We start from the raw sequence: 20,900 nt of genomic DNA on the forward strand, positions 1-20,900 counted from the left end.
TTGTTCATGACTGTCACTGTGGGTAGGGACGGGAATACTGTCTGCCAAATAGCACAGTTCATGCACTCCTGAGCAGTCACACCCTCCTAAACCCATGGTTTCGATTAAGGATTGTTCTGTAATTACACCATGTCTTGTAGTGAAGAGAACTCTGTCCATGAACTTTGGATACCAAGGTTTAAACTCACACTCAAAGAAAGCCCTATGTATCTTAAAGGATTAGTGGGAGAATTAAAATTAAGGATAAATCAAGGATTTAAATGAGCGGGAAACAGACAGTGTGTGGGAGCTGTGGCTTAGTGGTACAGCATACTCTTTGTATGCAGATGGCCTCTGTTCCCGGTCCTGGTATCACCACTTAAAAAGTTCCCTCTCCCCCCAATCCCCTGGGCAGCCACCTCCTGACCAGCCAGAGCAGAAAATACTGAACTAGAGAGACCATCAGAAATAATTCAGAACTGGGGGTAAACAGTGTAGAGACTCAGTTTGCAGATTTATTATTCAAGAAGGTGAAACCCAAGGTGGACTGTGAGGAGCTACAGGAGGATCTCTCTAAACTGGGAGAATAGGCAACAACCTGGTAGATGAAGTTCAATGTTGATAAGTGTAAGGTGATGCACACTAATATAACCCCCCACCCTTTAAATATATGCTGATGGGATCTGAACCAGCTGAGATAAAGGCAATAGGAGACCAGGACAGGGGGAAAAAAGGAAATACTTCATTACTCAATGAGTAATTAAACTATGGATTTCATTGCTGGTGGATATTGTGATGGTCAGAAGTGCAGATGAATTTTTAAAGGAATAGGCAGATACATGGAAGAGAGGTCCATCAATGATTATTACCCATAGTGAGTTCATGTCCATGTACAGAGGCAGCAGCAGAAGAATTTGGCCTCCATGCCCTGCTAATTGATACTAGAGTTAAACAGTTTTGGCTGCTGTGTGAAACCGGATACTGGGGTGCCCAGCCTTTTTCAGCATATGGGCACCTTTGGAATTCTGACAAAGGTTAGTGGGCACCAACACATAATGGCAGCTATGGGAGGTGGAGCCAATCATAAAATATTAGGGAGTGAGGTTATGCATAACTTTGTAGAAAACCTTAAGTATTTCAGGCAGAAGGTCTGTTTAATGGGATGCCTTTTAAATCAACATATTACAATATTTTGGTATGCTCAAACAAAATAAGTATGCATATTGAGTTAGCTAAGAAATTCTCCTTGGACAGTATTTGTCTTCATTTTGCAAGCATCTTACACATGAACACGGGAGGAAATGATGCTTTTACCCTTGGATGTCCCCTTACACGAGCCCTCCTCCCATGAGTCCAAACATTTTAAACTGGCACTATTAAATGTAACAACAATTAGTGCTGAAGAGTTGGCAAGAGCTCCATGCAGATATGTAAGACAGACCAGATATTTATAGGAATGTAAATGATGCTTTTTGAAAAGTGAACAAAATTGGATGTAGTGATGTTATTATCAACTTTCACCTGAATTATAAAAAAATACATTAAAACTGGGAAGAACTGATGGCTTTCACAGAGGATCTATTCAATATTTTATCTGAGCAGCCCAATAGTGTTCAGTCAGAATCGAGTCCCACGGTAGTTTTAAACTATTACTCCACTCTTTGCACAGGTTAAGTACTGCCACTGCCTGCATTATTCCATACATCAACAAATCAAAAAGCCAACTCACTTTCTAAAAACATCTGGCTGGCCCCAGGAAAGATTCTGGTGCATGCCACACTAGGAATCCTTGTACTAGTCTGATCCAGCATGGGTCTTCTTTTGTCCTTAGTGGCTGGACTCAATATTTTATTTATTCATTAATTAAAACATTTGTACCCCATATTTCTTTGTGGTTCCTCATGGCTTACAATAATAGCTAAACTATTTTCAGTTTAATACCACCAATAAAATAACAACCCTGAAATGACTCCCTCTCCCACCCTTAAAAGATGACTTAATAATTGTGGCTAACAGGCAGGCCTTGTATCTTCTGAAGATCTCCAAGAAGGGAGATTCCTCACCTCTTCAGAGAGCCAATTCCACAGTGCTGGAGCTATGATGGAAAAGGCTCAGGCTCTGGTTGATGCCAGATGGACCACCCTAAAATGTAGGATAACCAACAGATGACTGCTTGGTGACTGTGTCTGGCACCTAGGGACATATGGAAGGACATGGTTCTTCAGATATTATGGTTCCCAGGCCATGAAGGGCTTTCAAGGTCATAATCAGCACCTTGAATTGAACTTGGAAACAGACTAGCAATCAATGTAGCAGTTTCAAAATGGCAAACATATGTTCCTGCCAGCAAGACAGTAGTCAGGCTGCTGCATTCTGAACCTGTTGTAATTTCTAAATTGTCTTCTAAAGTAGCTTCACATAAAGTACACTGCAGTGCTTCAGCTAGGAGGTTACAGAACCATAGATCAGCCAAATCAACTGAGTCAAGACAGTTGACAAATCAGAGGCAGCTGATAGAAGGTGCGCTTGGCCATCATACCATCCTACTTTCAAAGGGCAAGGCAGGGTCCATGAGGATCCCAAGCTCTTAATCTGCTCTGAAAAAACCATACAGAAACTTCATGTATTCATTGTGTATGTCATAAAATACAGGGCTCAGAATTCAAGTAGCACCTTGAGGGACCATACTTTCTACTTGTTGGTGAAAATTTCTGAAGCATACAGAGTAGTGTCCTTTTAAATTTAAACAAATGCTTTTGTCAGACCTCATGTCATTGGTCATCCTTGGAACCAAAAGCTAACATGACTGGGAGAAATTAAAGAGGTGCAGCATGGGAAAGGAACTGTAGACCTGTTCAACTTCTGTTTGTCCCATTAAATGCAAAGAGGCTGCAACACTTCAGCAAGCTACAAAGTAATAACAAATAATATTATGGTATCTTAGTATTTCTTGAGAGCAAGATACATGAAATGCAACTTTCACATGGTGGATACATAGAGATATAAACAGATGTTATTAAAAAGATAACAGAAACGCAGCATATGTTTGTAGGTAGGTGAGATTTCATTGCAGAACACAGAGGAAAATAAGATCCATTCAAAAAGAGGAAATGCACTAGAGAAGTAGTGCCCCATTCCCCTGTTCTGATAAACTAGCCATTTAACAGCAATCAATACAGTACATGAATTTATAAAGAAAGGCAATGGCAGCACATTCCTATGCATGCTTACCTGGGAGTAATGCCCCTTCGAATACAGTATTTTAGTACTGAGTAGATCTTAGGATTGCTATTATTTCTTTCTGTGGTGAACTTCTCACTCTTTAATGAGCTTTTCTGTCTGTATTTCTAATTGTACTTCTCTTTCTCTCTCTCACGTACACACATGCACACAATGATGCACCCCTTCCTGAAGTCAGGCAAAAAGTGTTAACTGAAACTCAACTCCTCCAACTCAACTCCTCCAAGTCCTTTGGCTGGGCCGTAGGGGGCAGACCAGGAAGTGCACTTACCCACCTTGGCAGGGACACAACTGGTCATCACGTCCCATGCCAGGAACTTTTGATGCCTTGTTAACGCTGGAGGCTCAGGTCAAGAAAGTAGCAAGCCAGGCATTTTCCCACCTTCGCCAGGCTAGGCTACTAGTGCCTTATCTGTCCACTGAACACCTGGCCACTGTGATCCATGTGATGGTCACCTCCAGAATAGATTTCTGTAACTTGCTTTATGCAGGCCTGCCCCTGAGCTTGATCTGGAAGTTACAGCTGGTGCAGAATGCGGCTGCAAGGGTCCTCACAGGTACATCTTGGAGGGCCCATATTGAGCCTGTGCTGAGGCAGCTGCATTGGCTACCGGTTGCTGCCCGGATCAGGTTCAGGATTTTGGTTCTTACCTTTAAGGCCCTGCGTGGTCTGGGACCCACATACTTGAGGGACCGCCTATCGTCCTATGCCCCCTGCAGAGCTTTATGCTCTGTGGGTGCAAATCTTCTGGTCATGCCCGGCCCCAGGGAAGTGTGCTTGGCCTCGACCAGGGCCAGGGCCTTCTTGGTCCTGGCCCCTGGCTGGTGGAATGAGATCCCTGAAGAGCTAAGGGTCCTGTGGGACATTTCAGCATTCCGCAGGGCCTGTAAGATGGAGCTCTTCCGCCGGGCCTATTGTTGAGGCCAGCGCACTAAGGAAGAACTTGACCCCCCTCTTAGGCTAATTCATCCTGCCAATGGCATGCCCCCACCCTCGTTTGTGTCCCACCTTGATAGTGAGTGGGACTTAAGTGGTATCTTCCACCATAGCATTTTAGATGTGGTATTAGATTTTTAGGGGCTAATTTCATTGGGGATTTTATATATATGGTATTTACTGTAACCCGCCACGAGCCTTCGTGGGAGTGGTGGGATAGAAATTTTATTATTATTATTATTATTATTATTATTATTATTATTATTATTATTATTATTATTATTATTATTATTATAACAACAACAACCCTAGTAATACTCTTGTGACTGTTCTGGCTATGTGTGAAAGAAAGAGAAAGGGAGGTATGTGCTTGGAGTTCTTGACAGGAGGGGATTCTGACAGAGGCCTGTAATGCTACTGTGGCATGTATTGGAAATAAATGCACGACATGAGCTGGGCCCTGGGAGTAGCTGGGATGGGGTACTCGGTTCCAGATAACTGAAAATACCCTAGATGTCTGGAGTTCTGGATAGTTGCACTGCAGTTACTGCATCTTTGGAGGCGACGGAGGCTAGGGTTGGTTTGTACAAATAAAATGGTTATTTATATAGGTTGCCCTTAAAGTAGCATATCTCAAGTTTTAAACCTTCTGAATGGAAATAATCAGGAGGAGGAATGCCATTAAGACAGAGGTCTTGGCTGCTGCTTGGCTTTGAATTCTCGATGCTGGAGGCTGCAGTCCCAGGAGACAGAGCTGTCCATATCTGACATTCTCTTGCAAGACTTGAGGCTCATTCATTAATTTAGTCAAAGCCTTTTCATTTTAATTCTTTGTTTGAGTTAATTGATTTGTTATCAATAACTTGCATTGATTAGCCTTCCAGAACTGGCAGCTGCTAAAAACTAAAAGATGCACACATAACGTTCACATTTTTTCTTTCAATCAGGAGTTCAAAGTCCAAAACGATTTAAAAAGCAGATTGTGGATTCAAAATGACTATTAAAAAGGTGGATGTCATACTATTCCCCTGCCAGAGGGCAGAGCCATGCATAATTAATTCTGAGCACAGGAGTACATCTAGACTGAGCAAGCATGATTGGATATATTGGGGGGGGGGATCTAATGTTTCTTTTATGTCCATTCCACTAAAAAAAAAAAAAGCATTGTCTTCCAAGGGCTGCCTTTTCCCTCTCTGGAATCCATCCTGGACAGCAACCAGCTATATAGAAAGCTAGCAGGTGAAACTTCGTCTACCTTGGAAAAAAGTGGCAGAAAACAAATCTAATAAATAAACTAATTAAAAGATTCTAGTGCTAAACGCACACGGCAAGAAAACAAAGTGGGAAGTATATTCCCCTAGCACTTTTTGACAGCTTGAGAACAAAACATAAGACTAATTGTGGCTCTATTGGGCCAGGGATGTCAATATGCTAATTTCTTTTGGTTTTTTGTTTGTTCTTTCGTTCTATACAGACTTTTGCTGCATGTGGTTGGAAGCAGTAGAGCATGGTTAGTCATGGCTCTCTGGAAGACTTGTGGTTTGGTAGAGCATTGACTATGGTTTGGTAGAGCATTGACTGCCTTCGAGGAAAGCAAAGAATGCTTTGAAAACAGCTGTTGCTTCACTTCACCAGATACTGAAATGAAAGGAAGTAAAAGAAAAATGTTAATTATTCACCTGGATGAGAACAATCTGGTTCACACTTCTGATCTGATGCTTACTTTTCAGCTTCTTAAGGATATGAAGGAAGTGAAGGAACATTGTCTGAATAGTCAACTGTTTGGGCTGAGATCTTAGAAAGGTATGTTAGGAGAGAGGCTGCAAAACTAGCAAATACTGATTCAGGTGAGTAGCTGTGTTGGTCTGAAGCAGCAGAACAAAATTTTGAATCCAGTAGCACCTTTAAGACCAACAAAGTTTATTTAAGGTATGAGCTTTTGTGTGCATGCACACTTCTTCAGATACAATGTCTAAGACATTGTGTGTGCACATGAAAACTTGTACCTTCGATAAATTTTGTTGGTCTTAAAGGTGCTACTGGATTCAAAATTTGTTCATCAAATACTGAGTTAGCCAGTTAAATCAGAGCCTGAAATGGGTTGTGATAGAGGGTGGGGATGCCTGTATACCCAACCAAATACCAGGCATGATGGGAGTTACAACTGAGTTACAACTGGTATGATGTTGAACTATAGATAAGTAGTGTCAAGTTAGGTTGACTCCCATGTGTGACAGAAATATCCCAATACCTGTGATGCCAGCAGAGGGTGAGAAAGTGGCCGCACTGCCCCCCTGGGGCCTGGCCAGCACTTGTGACACGAGAAGGGGATGAGGAAGCAGCCACACTGCCTACGAGGCTGAGGCCGCAGTGCCCCTGGGGGCTCAGCCAATGCCTGCGATGCCAGTGGGGAGCGAGGAAGTGGTGGAGGTGGCTCAAGTGCAAAAAGGTAAATGGGAAGGGAGTCTCTTTGTGTGTGTTTGCTTGGGAGGGGGGGGGAAGAGGTTGGGAAACCAACAGATAACGGGGGGGGGGGACAGGAGGGGAGAGTCTCTCTCTGTGTGTTTGCAGGGGAGGGAGGGTTTTTTTTTTTTTAAGTAAGCATTCACGTGCACAATTGATCAGTCTAGAATTCCCAGATTACTTCAGGTTAAAACAACTACTTTTTGAAATTGCTTCATGGGGGGGGGGAGCCAAAATGAGATAAGTGAGACTTCTGAAATCAATCAGTGGGGAACGGAATCTTCTTTAACATTTTTTACATTTAGTATTGGCCACTCCCAGACAAAGCACTCCAGATTACAGTAGATATTGGAGGTTTCCTGAGACCTTTTGCTCTCATTACTGAACCTATCAGTGAAGTCCCTTAGGTTAAAAAACAATTGGGTGCAGGAGCTCCAGAAATAAAAGCATTCAGAAAAATATTTTGTTCAGAGATACTTGTCGTTAGATCAGGGACAGAGGTCACAGATAAAGTCTGCTCTAATGTTACAGCAAAGTTGTACTATTGTGCATAACAAAACATACTTTACATATCAAGTAACAGTCTATCCAGGGGATTTACTTCCAAGTGCAATAAGAATTCAATGATGCTTCAAGGTCTCCATTGTCATAAGACAATGGGAAAACGAAATAACTGAAGACAGATGAAAATATACGTATTATAAGCTCTACACAGATGCTTTATTTCCTAGCAATTATGCACACGTATATATACATTATTCTGCAGAATATATTCATTAGCTGAAAGTTAAATTGGCTCAGATGTTCTTCTCATTAACAGAATCACTAAAAAAATGAAAGACCTGTGGGTTAAGGCTAGCGTCATCTCCAGTGTACGTACCTTTAGTACCAGACACCATTTGAGATGCCAGCTCCAATGCTTCGACTTCATTTCTAACATGCTGTCATTCTCAGTGCAATTACCAAGTTTATAGGATTATGTCAAGAAACAAAATCTTCCTGCAACAAATGATATTTTTAGATGGAATGTTGACTGCATCTTGTTTTAAACTGGCCTCGCTTTGAAGCATCACTCATTCTGCCCCAGCTGACTGTTATTTGCAACCTTTAATGGAAATTCATTGGTTTTTATTATCTATCTCTGTTTCTCTACCCATCCATCCATCATTATTTTGACTTATATCCCACCACTCTCCATAGACTCGTACACTCCATGCATTTGTTGAAGTGAAGTCTGACTAACAAATGTTGTTGTTGTTAGGTGCAAAGTCATGTCTGACCCATCGTGACCCCATGGACAATGATCCTCCAGGCCTTCCTGTCCTCTACCATTCCCCGGAGTCCATTTAAGTTTGCACCGACTGCTTCAGTGACTCCATTTAGCCACCTCATTCTCTGTCGTCCCCTTCTTCTTTTGCCCTCAATCGCTCTCAGAATTAGGCTCTTCTCCAGGGAGTCCTTCCTTCTCATGACGTGGCCAAAGCATTTGAGTTTCATCTTCAGGATCAGTCAGGGCTGATCTTCTCTAGGACTGACCGGTTTGTTCGCTTTGCTGTCCAAGGGAAAATGAATTCTTAGCAGGTATGCTTGGAAGCAAACCCCATGTTATTCAGTGGGGTTTACCCCGAGAAAAGTATTTTTCCGACTGCAGACAAAATTTGTCAGTGAGCGTGTCGTAACATGATGTGCCCAGTCCATGCTTTCACACCATTTGCTGCATGGGCTGTACCTACATTGGGGAGCCTGCAACACACACTATTCCTTCCAAGCTGTGTTGTTTTACAAGCAGGTGAACTGCTCTATCATGAATAGCACATTTTCAGTTCACGTGTGTGAACTTCTCTAGAGTGTTGGGGCACAGAAAACAGTTACATGACCTTTCTGTGTGGACAGATCTAAGGCCTACTATACCTTGGGGAATACCTAGATACATGACTGTGATGCCTGGGGGGGCAGAGTTTGGGGAGGGGAGGCTCAGCAGGGAGAGGATGCCACTGAGTCTGCTTTCCAAAACTACCATTTCCTTCAGGGTGTCGTGGTTCGGTCCTTGGTGGCTTGGGAACCGGACCGAACCCCGCCATCAGAGGCGCCCGCGATCACGGAGGTAGGGCATGGTGATCATAGGCAAGCCGGCAGCTGGGCGCCCCACCCGATCGTTGAGGTGGCAATGGCCGCTAAAGAACCTCAATGTCCCCCTCCACCTTTTGACAAGGGCCCGGAGATGGCCCTTTGTTCCAGGAAAATGGGCCATCAGGAACCCCGGAAAACCTCGCATATGTGCATGAGTCATGATTGTATCAGCATGTTCCCTCCGCAAGTACTGGGTGGGGCAATACAGCCTAAGGAGGTGGGTTTTGTATAAAAGGGAGCTTCCACCTGGAGTTCGGTGGAAGCTCTTACTCCATACCAGCGGACTCCACGTTGCTGAAATAAAGCTTGTTCCTGTTGTATCGTTCACCAGGCCTGGCGTGACGTTTTCTTCAAAGGGGCACCCTGTTTTTTCAGTTAGCAAGCGGCTCCCCGACATCGTAAGAGCTTCCCACCGAACTCCAGGGTCGGCATCGCATCCGAGCGCTTATCGGGACGGATCCAGAGATGGCGTTTTCAAGCAACGGGGCGGTCTCGACCCCCACGAACCCCGGGAACATGAGTTTAATGTCCCCGGGAGATTTCCTCCGAAAATCGGGGGGGCAGGAGCAGCTGTCCGGGACCCCGAGACCCTCGGCAGCGGCGGCCAAGGGAAGGCGCCGGGCCATGGGGTTCCCAAGCACGGCGGGGAGCGCGCCGAGGTCTGGGGGGTTGGCCCCAACCTGGGACACCCAGCTGAGGCAGGCGCTTCGCCCGGTAGGACCTGAGGAATCCCTAGAGGACCTGCGGCGGGCCATGGCGGACTTGGCCAGGCGCTTGCAGGCAGCTGAAGCCCGTGAGCAAGCTCGGGCCGGGCCCGGAGGGACTGGTAATACAACGGCGGAGGGGATCGCGTCGAGTGAGGACGTCTCCAGCGACGAGGACGAGCCCGGCACTGGTGAGCGGGCCCCGGACCCCGACCCGGAGCAGTTTTCAGTCCCGAGTAGGCGAGACGGCCAGCGGAGAGGCGAGACAGCAGAGGATCTCGGGGGAGCGGGTGAGCCGACGGGGCGGCGAGAGCCGGACCAACGCAGGAGCGACGTGCAAGGCAGGGAGCGGCACGGCGTCGTTGGGCAAGTTGGTAGCCGGTGGAGCGGAGCAGGACGAGACGGCGGACGCCGAGAATCCCGGATCCGGAGGGGGTCGGACTACTCTCCAAAACGTTCCCCCCCAGAGCTTAAGGCGCGTTTCGACGGGACGCCGGACGACCTCCCGCAGTTCCTCCTCCACGCGCTGACGCATGCCCGGAGGTATGGAGACCGGTATGAGGACTCCGAGGACTTGGTCTGGGGGGTGGCCTCGTGTCTCCAGGGCAAGGCGGGTCAGTGGTACCTAGGGTTGGCCGAGCGCGGCGACCCGGCAACTCGGGACCTGCAGGACTTCGTGGTCGCGCTCCGCCGACGATTCCAGGACCCCCAGGCTGAGGACAAGGCAAAGAGTCGGATCAAGGGACTTCGACAGGGTACTAGGGGGGTTATGGACTATATAGACATTTTCCGGAGGGAAGCAGGCAAGGTGTTCTCCTGGAACGAGGAGACCCAAATCGAGTACTTCCGGGAGGGCCTTAACCCGAAGCTCAGGGAATGGGCCGTGATCAAGGGGACGGAAGAAGATCTGTCTACACTGGAGGGGTGGTGTTTTGTGGTCGCCAAGCTGGAAGCCAGCCTGGGTTGGGCCGCCGCACCCCCCCGGGAGGCCAAAGGCGGGTCAGCCGAGGCGCCGAGACCGGGCCCCGACAACTCTCGCCCCAAACGACCCCCGAACCCCGAGCGGGAAAGGAGACGCCGGGAAGGTCTGTGCCTGAAATGCGGGGGGTCAGGACATTTCGCAGCAGCGTGCCAACGGCAAGGGGGGGAGGACCGCGGGCTCTCCCAGGGGGGAGGTGCGACACGCCCCCAGCAGGCACGCCGGGCGGAGGACCTCCGCAACGAACCGGGAAGCGCCCAGGCGACGGGAAACGGCCAGGACCTGCTGTAGACGGCGCCGGGCAGCAGGTCCCGCGGTGCGAGGGAAAACCCCTACAGCATGAGGCGCGACCTCCGAACGTGGTAATTTTAGAGCTCCGGAACCCGGAGAACGGACTAAGTTGGGTGGGGGAGGCTCTTTTGGACTCTGGATGCGACCACAGCATGGTCCACCCCCAGATAGCCCGGGCTTTGGGGCTACCGAAGCGCATTCGGAAGGTTCCCCTGGTTTTCGTCCAGATGGACGGCAGCCCGATTCAGGGGGGACCTTTCGGGGAGGAGGTGGGTCCTATCGCCATCCACATAGGGGACCACCAAGAGCTGCGGTGGCTGATCCAGGTCCCCGTAGCGGGATATCGGGCGGTGTTGGGCCTGGATTGGCTGAAGGAACACAACCCCGTGGTGGACTGGCGGGCGGGGACCCTGAAGTTCGACTTGACGGTGGGTGCACGGCATCGGGTCCCCCACGAGAATTCCAGCCACAAGAGGACGGCGGCGCGTCCCAGGGGAGCGGCGGCGGCGCAGCAGGAGATACCAGAGCCCGAGGTCCCGCCAGAGTACCGAGACCTCGCAGCCGTTTTCAGCGAGCGGGAAGCGGACGAGCTACCCCCACACCGCCGCACGGACTGCGCTATCAACATCCCAGAGGGGGCGGTACTACCCAAAGGGCGCATCTACAAGATGAGTGAGGGTGAGCTCAAGGACCTCCGGGAGTTTTTGGGTAAAAATCTGGCCCGAGGTTTCATCCGGCCCGCTTCCAGTCCCATGGGAGCTCCAGTCTTGTTCGTCCGGAAAAAGGATGGGTCCCGACGGCTGTGCCAGGACTACCGGGGCCTCAACGCCATCGCAGCGGGGAACGCTTACCCCCTCCCGCTGATCCCGGATTTGCTGGCCCGGCTGGGCAAAGGGACTCTGTTCACTAAGCTGGACCTAAGGGAGGCGTACTACCGGGTACGCATCCGGGAGGGGGATGAGTGGAAAACAGCGTTTAACTGTCAATTGGGACAATTCGAATTTAAAGTGATGCCGTTCGGTTTAAGCGGGGCACCTGGGGTTTTCATGAGTCTAATTAATGAGGTGTTGCAGGACCTTCTGTTTCAGGGGGTGGTTGTTTATTTGGATGACGTCCTGATCTACAGCCAAGATCCCCAAGAGCACGTGACCCTGGTGAGGGAGGTGTTAAAGCGCCTGCTGGCAAACCACCTATACGTGAAGCTGGCTAAGTGCGAATTCCACCGTCCCTCCCTGGACTATTTGGGCTACCGCATCTCAGCCCAGGGCATAGCTATGGACCCCGAGAAGGTGCAGGCGGTGCTGGCCTGGGAAAGGCCCCGCACCCGGAAACAGCTACAAAGCTTCCTGGGGTTTGCTAACTTTTTTAGAGGCTTCATCCCCAGATACTCCTCCGTAGTGGCTCCCCTCACGGACTTGCTAGGTACCAAGGGGAGAGGTCCTCGCGCCACGCGGCCCAGCGCAGCGCTCGGCTGGAATGAGAACTCGGAGGCAGCGTTCCTGGCCCTCAAGCAAGCTTTCGCGTCTGAGCCCACGCTACTGCACGTCGACCCAACCCAGCCCATGGTGGTACAAGTCGACGCCAGCGACGCAGCAGCCGGGGCGGTACTCCTGCAGCGAGACAAGGCGGGACAGCTGAGGCCGGCGGCCTACCTCTCACGAAAATTCGCCGAAACGGAGCGGAACTGGTCTACCTGGGAGAAGGAGGCGTTTGCGATTAAGTTCGCCCTCACCGAATGGCGGCATTGGCTGGAGGAAACAGAGGAGCCGTTCGAGGTCTGGACAGATCACAAGAATCTGGAGGCGCTCCGGCAACCGCGATCCCTGAACGCCAAGCAGATGAGGTGGGCGGAGTTCTTTTCGCGGTACAATTTCAAGCTTGGTCACATCCCCGGCAAAGAGAATTTCCTCGCGGACGCCCTCTCCCGTCTGCCGCATTATGGGGAGGGGTACGCTCCCTGCACCAGGTCCGTGTTTGGTGAGGAGCAGCTGGGACGGGGGGTCGTCACTAGGCGTCGGGCCAGGGAGGAATGGGAGCCCGACCCGGCGACCGCCCCGCTCCGAGACCGCCTAGTGGCAGCCTACGGGACAGACGAGGAGCTGGCTGAGCTCCGGGACTCTTTGATTTTGGACTCCGGTCTCTGGCGGAGGGGGGAGGCTGTCTACGTCCCGGAAGGGCTACGACGGGAAGCCCTCAGCCTCTGCCACGATGCTAAGACCGCCGGGCACTTCGGTTTCGTAAAATCCTGGAAGTTGGCCCGGCGGCGGTTTTGGTGGCCCAGTCTGCGGCGGGACACAAAAGCTTACGTCAGTGGTTGTCCTGTCTGCCTGACCTGCAAGCCGGGGGTTGGCAAGCCGAAAGGTCTGCTGCACCCGCTCGAGGTCCCGACCCGGCCGTGGTCAGTGATCTCCATGGACTTTATAACAGACTTGCCTCCCAGCAAGGGGAAAACGGTGATCTGGGTGGTGGTAGATCTATTTTCCAAACAGGCCCATTTCATTCCTTGCGCCAGTGTCCCCAGTGCTTCACAGTTGGCTCGGATGTTCCTGGATCACGTGTTCCGACTGCACGGGCTGCCGGACAAGGTGATTTCCGATCGGGGCTCACAATTCGTGTCCCGGTTTTGGCAAGCTTTCCTGCGCCTGTTAGACATCGAGCAAGGGCTGAGCTCCGCTTACCACCCCCAGACGGACGGGCAGACCGAGCGGGTTAATCAAGTACTGGAGCAGTACTTGCGGTGTTTCGGTTCCTATCATCAAGACACCTGGGTGCCCCTGCTCCCCCTGGCCGAGTTCGCGTACAACAACGCAGACCACAGCAGCACGGAGATGTCGCCTTTTGCCGTCGTCTACGGGACAGACCTGAGACACTTCCCAGAGCTTGGAGAGGTCCCCGCCCGGGAATCGGCCGACCTTCGCGAGTGGGGGAAGCGTGCCGGGAGCTGCTGGAAGTCGCTGCAGGAGCAGCTCCACAAAGTCAAGGCAGCGCAGAAAGAGGACGCCGACCGGAAGAGACGACCAGCTGAAGAGATCCGACCGGGGGATCGAGTTTACCTTTCCACCCGGAACCTACGGTTGAATTTGCCCAGCAAGAAGCTAGGCCCTCGGTTTTTGGGGCCTTTCGAGGTCTTGGCCCCGATCAACGAAGTTTCGGTCAAGCTCAAGCTCCCCAAGAACCTCCGGCACATCCATCCCGTCTTTCACGTGAGCCTTCTAAAAAAAACTCCGGACGGTGACGTTTGGCACCCCGTGTTTTCCCCGCCAGCGCCCGAGGTCCTGCCGGGGGGGGAGCACCACGAGGTGGCGGGTATCCTGGACTCTAGACTCCACAGGGGGAAGTTGCAGTACCTCGTGGAATGGAAGGACTTCGCTTTGGGGGACCGGGAATGGGTCTGGGCAGCGGACGTCCTTGCGCCCCGACTCACTGAACGTTTCCACAAGCGGTATCCTGGCCGTCCCGGGGGGTTGGAGAATGGACCTTTGGGGGGGCAGAATGTCGTGGTTCGGTCCTTGGTGGCTTGGGAACCGGACCGAACCCCGCCATCAGAGGCGCCCGCGATCACGGAGGTAGGGCATGGTGATCATAGGCAAGCCGGCAGCTGGGCGCCCCACCCGATCGTTGAGGTGGCAATGGCCGCTAAAGAACCTCAATGTCCCCCTCCACCTTTTGACAAGGGCCCGGAGATGGCCCTTTGTTCCAGGAAAATGGGCCATCAGGAACCCCGGAAAACCTCGCATATGTGCATGAGTCATGATTGTATCAGCATGTTCCCTCCGCAAGTACTGGGTGGGGCAATACAGCCTAAGGAGGTGGGTTTTGTATAAAAGGGAGCTTCCACCTGGAGTTCGGTGGAAGCTCTTACTCCATACCAGCGGACTCCACGTTGCTGAAATAAAGCTTGTTCCTGTTGTATCGTTCACCAGGCCTGGCGTGACGTTTTCTTCAAAGGGGCACCCTGTTTTTTCAGTTAGCAAGCGGCTCCCCGACACAGGGCAACTAATCTCTGTGAGGGGGTACCCACTTGAAATATAAAGATTAAGGTGACCAGATTATCCCACTTTTGGAGGGACATCTCGGGATACCTGGCAAATTGTACTTACGTTGAAATTAAAAAATATATATTACAATACTATTTATGCAATACTATTTATGCATTCTATGCATTCTATGGTATGAGCCTCTTGTGGTGCAGAGTGGTAAGGCAGCGACATGCTGTCTGAAGCTGTCTGCCCCTGAGGCTGGGAGTTCGATCCCAGTAGCCGGCTCAAGGTTGACTCAGCCTACCATCCTTCTGTGGTCGGTAAAATGAGTACCCAGCTTGCTGGGGGGTAAACGGTAATGACTGGGGAAGGCACTGGCAAACCACCCCGTATTGAGTCTGCCATGAAAACGCTAGAGGGCGTCACCCCAAGGGTCAGGCATAACTTGGTGCTTGCACAGGGGATACCTTTACCTGTATGCATTCTATGAAACTTTTTGTTGCTCCATATAGACCAAATTTTTAATCAAGAACCCCCACGGTCAATGGTGTCCCACTGTACCAATGTTAAAATCTGGTCACCTTAATAAAGATGACATACATAATTGAAACTCATACAAAGATAATATGGAGATCTGCTGTAATTCCAGGAGAACTCCAGGTCCTGCCCAGGATGTTGGCAAACCTAAATGTGGCAGAGAATGAACAGAATAAGAAAGGAATTAAATCTGAGAATTTGTTGTCTGTCACAAGTTTCAGTCAGTATAGATTAAACTTAAACTTTTGCCAATGTTTGGAAAGTTTGCATTATCTTTGGCAAAAGCAGCTGATTGTGCATGCATATTTTCATACTCCTTTCCTGCTGCTCCCCTGTTTACTGCGACCTCTCCATCTGCTGTTCACCACATTCTTTAAGTAAACAAAACATTAGCATTTCATAGCTAGTGACATACAGATGTGAGATGTCTGTCTTTGTCCCTTATGGCTGCCTGGCAGTTTTCACTAATAGCAAAGGCACATGAACTGTCTAGTTCCGAAATAATTCATGTAAGAATATTTGTACACTGTTTCATGAAAGCTGCTTTCTTTTAGCATCACCACTGCTAGTCATATAATCTCAGTGAGAAGATTCAGGCACCACCAGTGGGATGCAGAAGCCATCTGGGTGGGGTATAGTACTTTGGTAACAATGAGTAAGAATTGACTTTTTCAGTCACCAGGTCCACTTACAAGTGTGAGACGCCATATCTTGCCTATCTTACCTACCATAGATCGGTGACCTTTTGGCATGCTAACAGTAATAACTGAATGCCTGTAGAGGAATGATGTATGCCACTTTGGATCCCCATTGGAGAGAAAGGTGGGATAGGAATAAAACATAAACGTCCTTCTAAGGGGGAGGGGGAGCAGGTTTCTTGTTCCTGTCATGAGATCCTGGTTCTTTGATAGAACTCTCTCTCCCTGCATCCACCATTTGCCTGGCAACACCTCTGGCCAAAGCTCAGCCATGCAGTACTTCCTCCCATTTGTTAGTGGGGGAGACAGGAGGCAGAGGCAGCAGTGGTGCACAGGGCAGGCAGGCAGGTGGAAGGGAGGGCTCCTCCACCTTAGATATCACTGCCTGGCCCAGGGCACCACTGTAGATGAAGGCAATGAGGCTCTTGCCTCCTTCTGTGGCTGCACCCAGGACCAGATAGGAGGGAAGGCTCACTGGAGGGGTGCATGTGATGCCTAGGCATGAGCCCTGGTTGCCATACCCTACATAAGCCACTAGCACTGCAGCTCTTTGATGTACTCAGCAGGGTGCTGCTGTATTCCTGATGCAGCTGTGATCCAAGGTGCTCAGAGACCGCTGACTAAAAGAGAACACATTGGTGCAAATCAGTGATCAACTTTCTTTGGAGAAAGAGGAAATGAAGTGCACATTGCATGGTACCTTACATTTCAATTATTGCTTTATCTCCTGATCATTGTGCAATTAACTAGTGTAACCAAGCTCTGTGGGTGTCAGACATGGCCAGAATGAGAATAGGAGTTTATCTTTGCATAAGTGTCACAGGGGTCAGCATTTTCTTGCGTAGCACAGTTCATATTTAATAAATATTACTATATCAGGACAAATCCTTTCCTGCATTTCTTCCTCATGATCATGGAGCAATTTCCCTTTCTACCGAGTAAAGATGATTGTCTGCATTTGTTTTCATTAGGGATGCTTGAATGCCCCTTGATTTGGCACACAGTCTGATCGTCAATTGTGAGCAGTGAGGCATTTTTTTTTGCTAAGCAGTCTGGCTATTTGCCAACAGCTTGACCCTGTTCATAAGGTTACTTTTTCATGTATTTAATACAGTACAGTAAGTTTCCGCATGTGCATTTTCACACAACACAGTTGGAATCCTAGGTTCCCTCCCCCCACAGACCTGTTGTCACTGCTCAGCAGTCCACTGGGTTTAAAAAGTGAACAAACTATGATTACAAACATTATGTTTTTTAAGAAGATGTTGATGGTATTATAGAGGTTGTTTTGCACATGCTTTTTCACACTGATTTATTTGAATTGTAATCCCCGCAGCTCTGCTATTTACTTACCTGGCCTTATCATCCACGGCTCTGAAATGCAAAAGTTCAGATACAATAGCACAGAGGCAAAAGTGGCTTGCAAGAGGCAAATGCATCCTCAAGGACAAAACATATGTTGTGCAACCATGAAGCTATTTAGCATCCACTGAAGGCTATGACAAGACATGAAGATCAAAGACTCGGCTGGTAAATATGATGAAATTGAAGGCACCCCTTGTTTTCATAGTCCCCCCCCTACAGTATCCATTAAGGATATGTCCTCATAGTATATTTAACTATACCTCATGCTTTGACTCTTCTCAGATTTAGTCTATTGACAAATCATGCTATATCTCTGCTTATATTGTAAATATGGCATTAAACCCCCCTAATTTAAATAATAACTTTCTACCCACCCTTATTGGGAGCAGGCTTGACCAAGTCTAGTGTTCTTCTCAGCAAAAATGTTGGTTCACACTCATAGAATCATAGTTGGAAGAGATCTCATGGGTCATCTAGTCCAACCCCCTGCACTATGCAGGACACTCAAAACCCTATCACTCATCCACTGCAACCTGCCACTCCTTTGCCTTCATAGAATCAGCCTCTCTGTCAGGTGGCTATCCAGCCTCTGTTTAAAAATTTCCAAAGATGGAGAACCCACCACCTCCTGAGGAAGCCTGTTCCACTGAGAAACTGCTCTAACTGTCAGGAATTTCTTCTAGATGTTTAGACAGAATTTCTGTTGAATTAATTTCATCCCATTGGATCTGGTTCGTCCCTCTGGGGCAAGAAAGAACAACTCTGTTCCATCCTCTATATGGCAGCCTTCATCTCTCGCTGTGATTAGTAAAACTTCTTTTCCTCTTGTTTTCTGATAACCCACCTCAATGCCTTATTCACTTTACAATTCTAGGGAAGGGGAACTCCTTCACTGCACAGATCCAGGACAAGCTTTTTATCTGGGCCTTCAAAGCTGTATGTGATATTTTGTCACATCTTTGTGATATGCATGGCTAGTTGCTCCTCCTGTCTTACTCCCAGCAATCCAATTTTTTCTTGCTCCCCTCCAATGTCTCTTCCCTTTCTCCCTTACTGCACTTTAAGCCCACAACTACCTCCCAGCATAGGTACACAATGACACCATTCCCTTGGGATCTTTCCTGAAAACATCTCTTTTGTATGTAGCCCATGATAGCTCTCTTTAGTATCTCTCTCCCTTTGAATCTAAGCCTAAATGCTTGTAACTTGACTTAATTCATATTCCTCACTCCACCTTCCTCCCTTGTCATTAAGAAGATTTTTGAATTGTGTTAAAGGTCAGATTTAACTCCCATATCACTTACATGTTTTGATTGTGTGTATTTTATTTTATCATCAGTACAAGTATGTACAAACTAAGTTCCTTGAAGAAAGTCTAGTCTTCTTTTATTTTATGTTGATGCTGTTCTATGTGCTAATGTATGTAGCAGAATGATGACACTATATACTTAACTTCCTAACTAAAATTGATTTATGCCCTTTATATGCATATACACATGACTTCCAGTGTGATATACCGTACCTCTATGGATAGACTTAACTGCTAATAGATATGTTTTGCTTTTGTTCAGAGATTCCTCTTACGAGACCTCTAATAATTTTACAAAGGTGGTACACATATTCGATAAGCATGCTGCAAATTTTGTGGAAACTGTACATGCTGTCTTGTCCATGCAAAACTCTGTGTGTGTGGCAGATTTATCTGCTGATCAATTTAGTATGGAGTTAAGTGGCTCCTTCCCTCTTTCTATCTCAGTCATTTGTGGGATATGAGAATAGCTTGAAGTGGTGGCTGACTCTGCCATCCTACACTTACATTTATTGATTTCAGTGGATTCAGAAGGGTGTTAACTCTGCTTAGACTTGCGCGGTGAGTAAAACCCCATCATAAATACTTAATTATGCATTTGAAAATATTAAAATGTCATTTAAAAATCACATGGATATGGTTCTGCCTATAAGTACCCATATCTGATATAGAGACAAATGTCCACATCTATAAATACAGGTAAAAGCTACCAATTATATTCCCAAACAAGAAACAAAGGCATTTTGGCTAAAGGCTTCCTCATTGGTAAAACTTAAAGTGAACACTCCATATAATAAAGATACATATATAAAACTCATCACATGCAGAATTGACCTAAAATTAATCATTTTTTATGATTAAGTGGATAGGAAACTGGCTAGAAAACCATACCCAAAGAATGTTTATCAATGATATTTCATCAGAATGAAGGGAGGTGAGCAGTGGGGTGACACAGGGCTCGGTACTGAGTCTGGTACTTTTCAATGTTTTTAGCAATGATCTGGATGATGAGGGCAGAGGGACTCCTCATTAAATTTGCAGATGACACCTAATTGGGAGGAGCAGAGAACACCCCAGAAGATATAGAGTTCAGTGAGATCTGAACACACGGAAAAAATGGGCAAATGAGAACAAGATGCAATTCAATAAGGATAAGTGCACCATTCCACATCTGGGTCATAAAAATGAGAAACATGCCTACAGGATGGGAGATACACTTCTGGGTAGCAGTGTGTGTGAATGTGACCTTGGGATACTTGTGTACTGTAAGCTAAATATGTGCAGACAGTGTGATACAGTGATAAAAAGACAAATGCAGTCTAGGGCTATATCAACATAGGCATCACATGGAAATCATAAGATGTCATAGTCCTACTATATCCTGCATTGTTCAGACCCCACCTGGAGTGCTGTGCACAGTTCTGGAAGCCTCACTTCAGAAAGGAGGTGGACAAAATTGAGAGGGTTCAGAGAAGAGTGATGAGGATGATCCAGGGCCTGGGAATCAAGCCCTATGAGGACAGGAATGTTCAGCCCGAAGAAGAGGAGATTGAAAAGGGACATGATTGCTGTCTTTAAGTATGTGAAAGTTTGTCAGAGGAGGGCAGGAAAAGATTCCTGTTGGCAGTAGAGGATAGAACCTGAATTAATGGGTTTAAATTATGTAGAACAGTACCAGCTATATATGAGGAATTTCTTTTCACAGCCAGAATCATTCAGCAGTGGAATCAGCTGCCTAAGGAGGTAGTGAACTCTTCCTCACTGGCAGTCTTCAAGCAGTGGCTCAACAGGTACTTATCCTGGATGCTTTAGGCTGATCCTTCATTGAGCAGGGGGTTGGACTAGATGGCCTGCATTGTTCCTTCCAACCCTAGGATTCTATGATAAACCAAACAGACTTTACTTACACTAAGAGGTTTACCTGTGGAGTTAGTGATGATAAATATTCTTATAATGGGTAACTCTTCAAAATGTGCAATATTTCATATGCCCGTGGATCTGAAAATTACATGAAACATATAGATAAACAACTGTAAATTTAAACATCTACTAAATTTATAATTAATAGCCAATTACTGAGTGGTACTATATTTACCTGCTTAAACCCAATCCACAATACTCAGAGCTTAAATGGAGTGCTCAGGTACAGTATGCAAAGAATCAGCACTATGATTACCCACACCCCTGCCTATATGGAAAAGGTGGGGGTGGGGAAGGATGCTCAGACGTAATCAGCAATACCAAGGATAGGAAAATTACATCACTCAAATTGTACTCCTCAATCCCAA

Source organism: Paroedura picta, chromosome 3 (assembly GCF_049243985.1).
Source record: "Paroedura picta isolate Pp20150507F chromosome 3, Ppicta_v3.0, whole genome shotgun sequence".
In the NCBI taxonomy this organism is placed as follows: Eukaryota; Metazoa; Chordata; class Lepidosauria; order Squamata; family Gekkonidae; genus Paroedura; species Paroedura picta.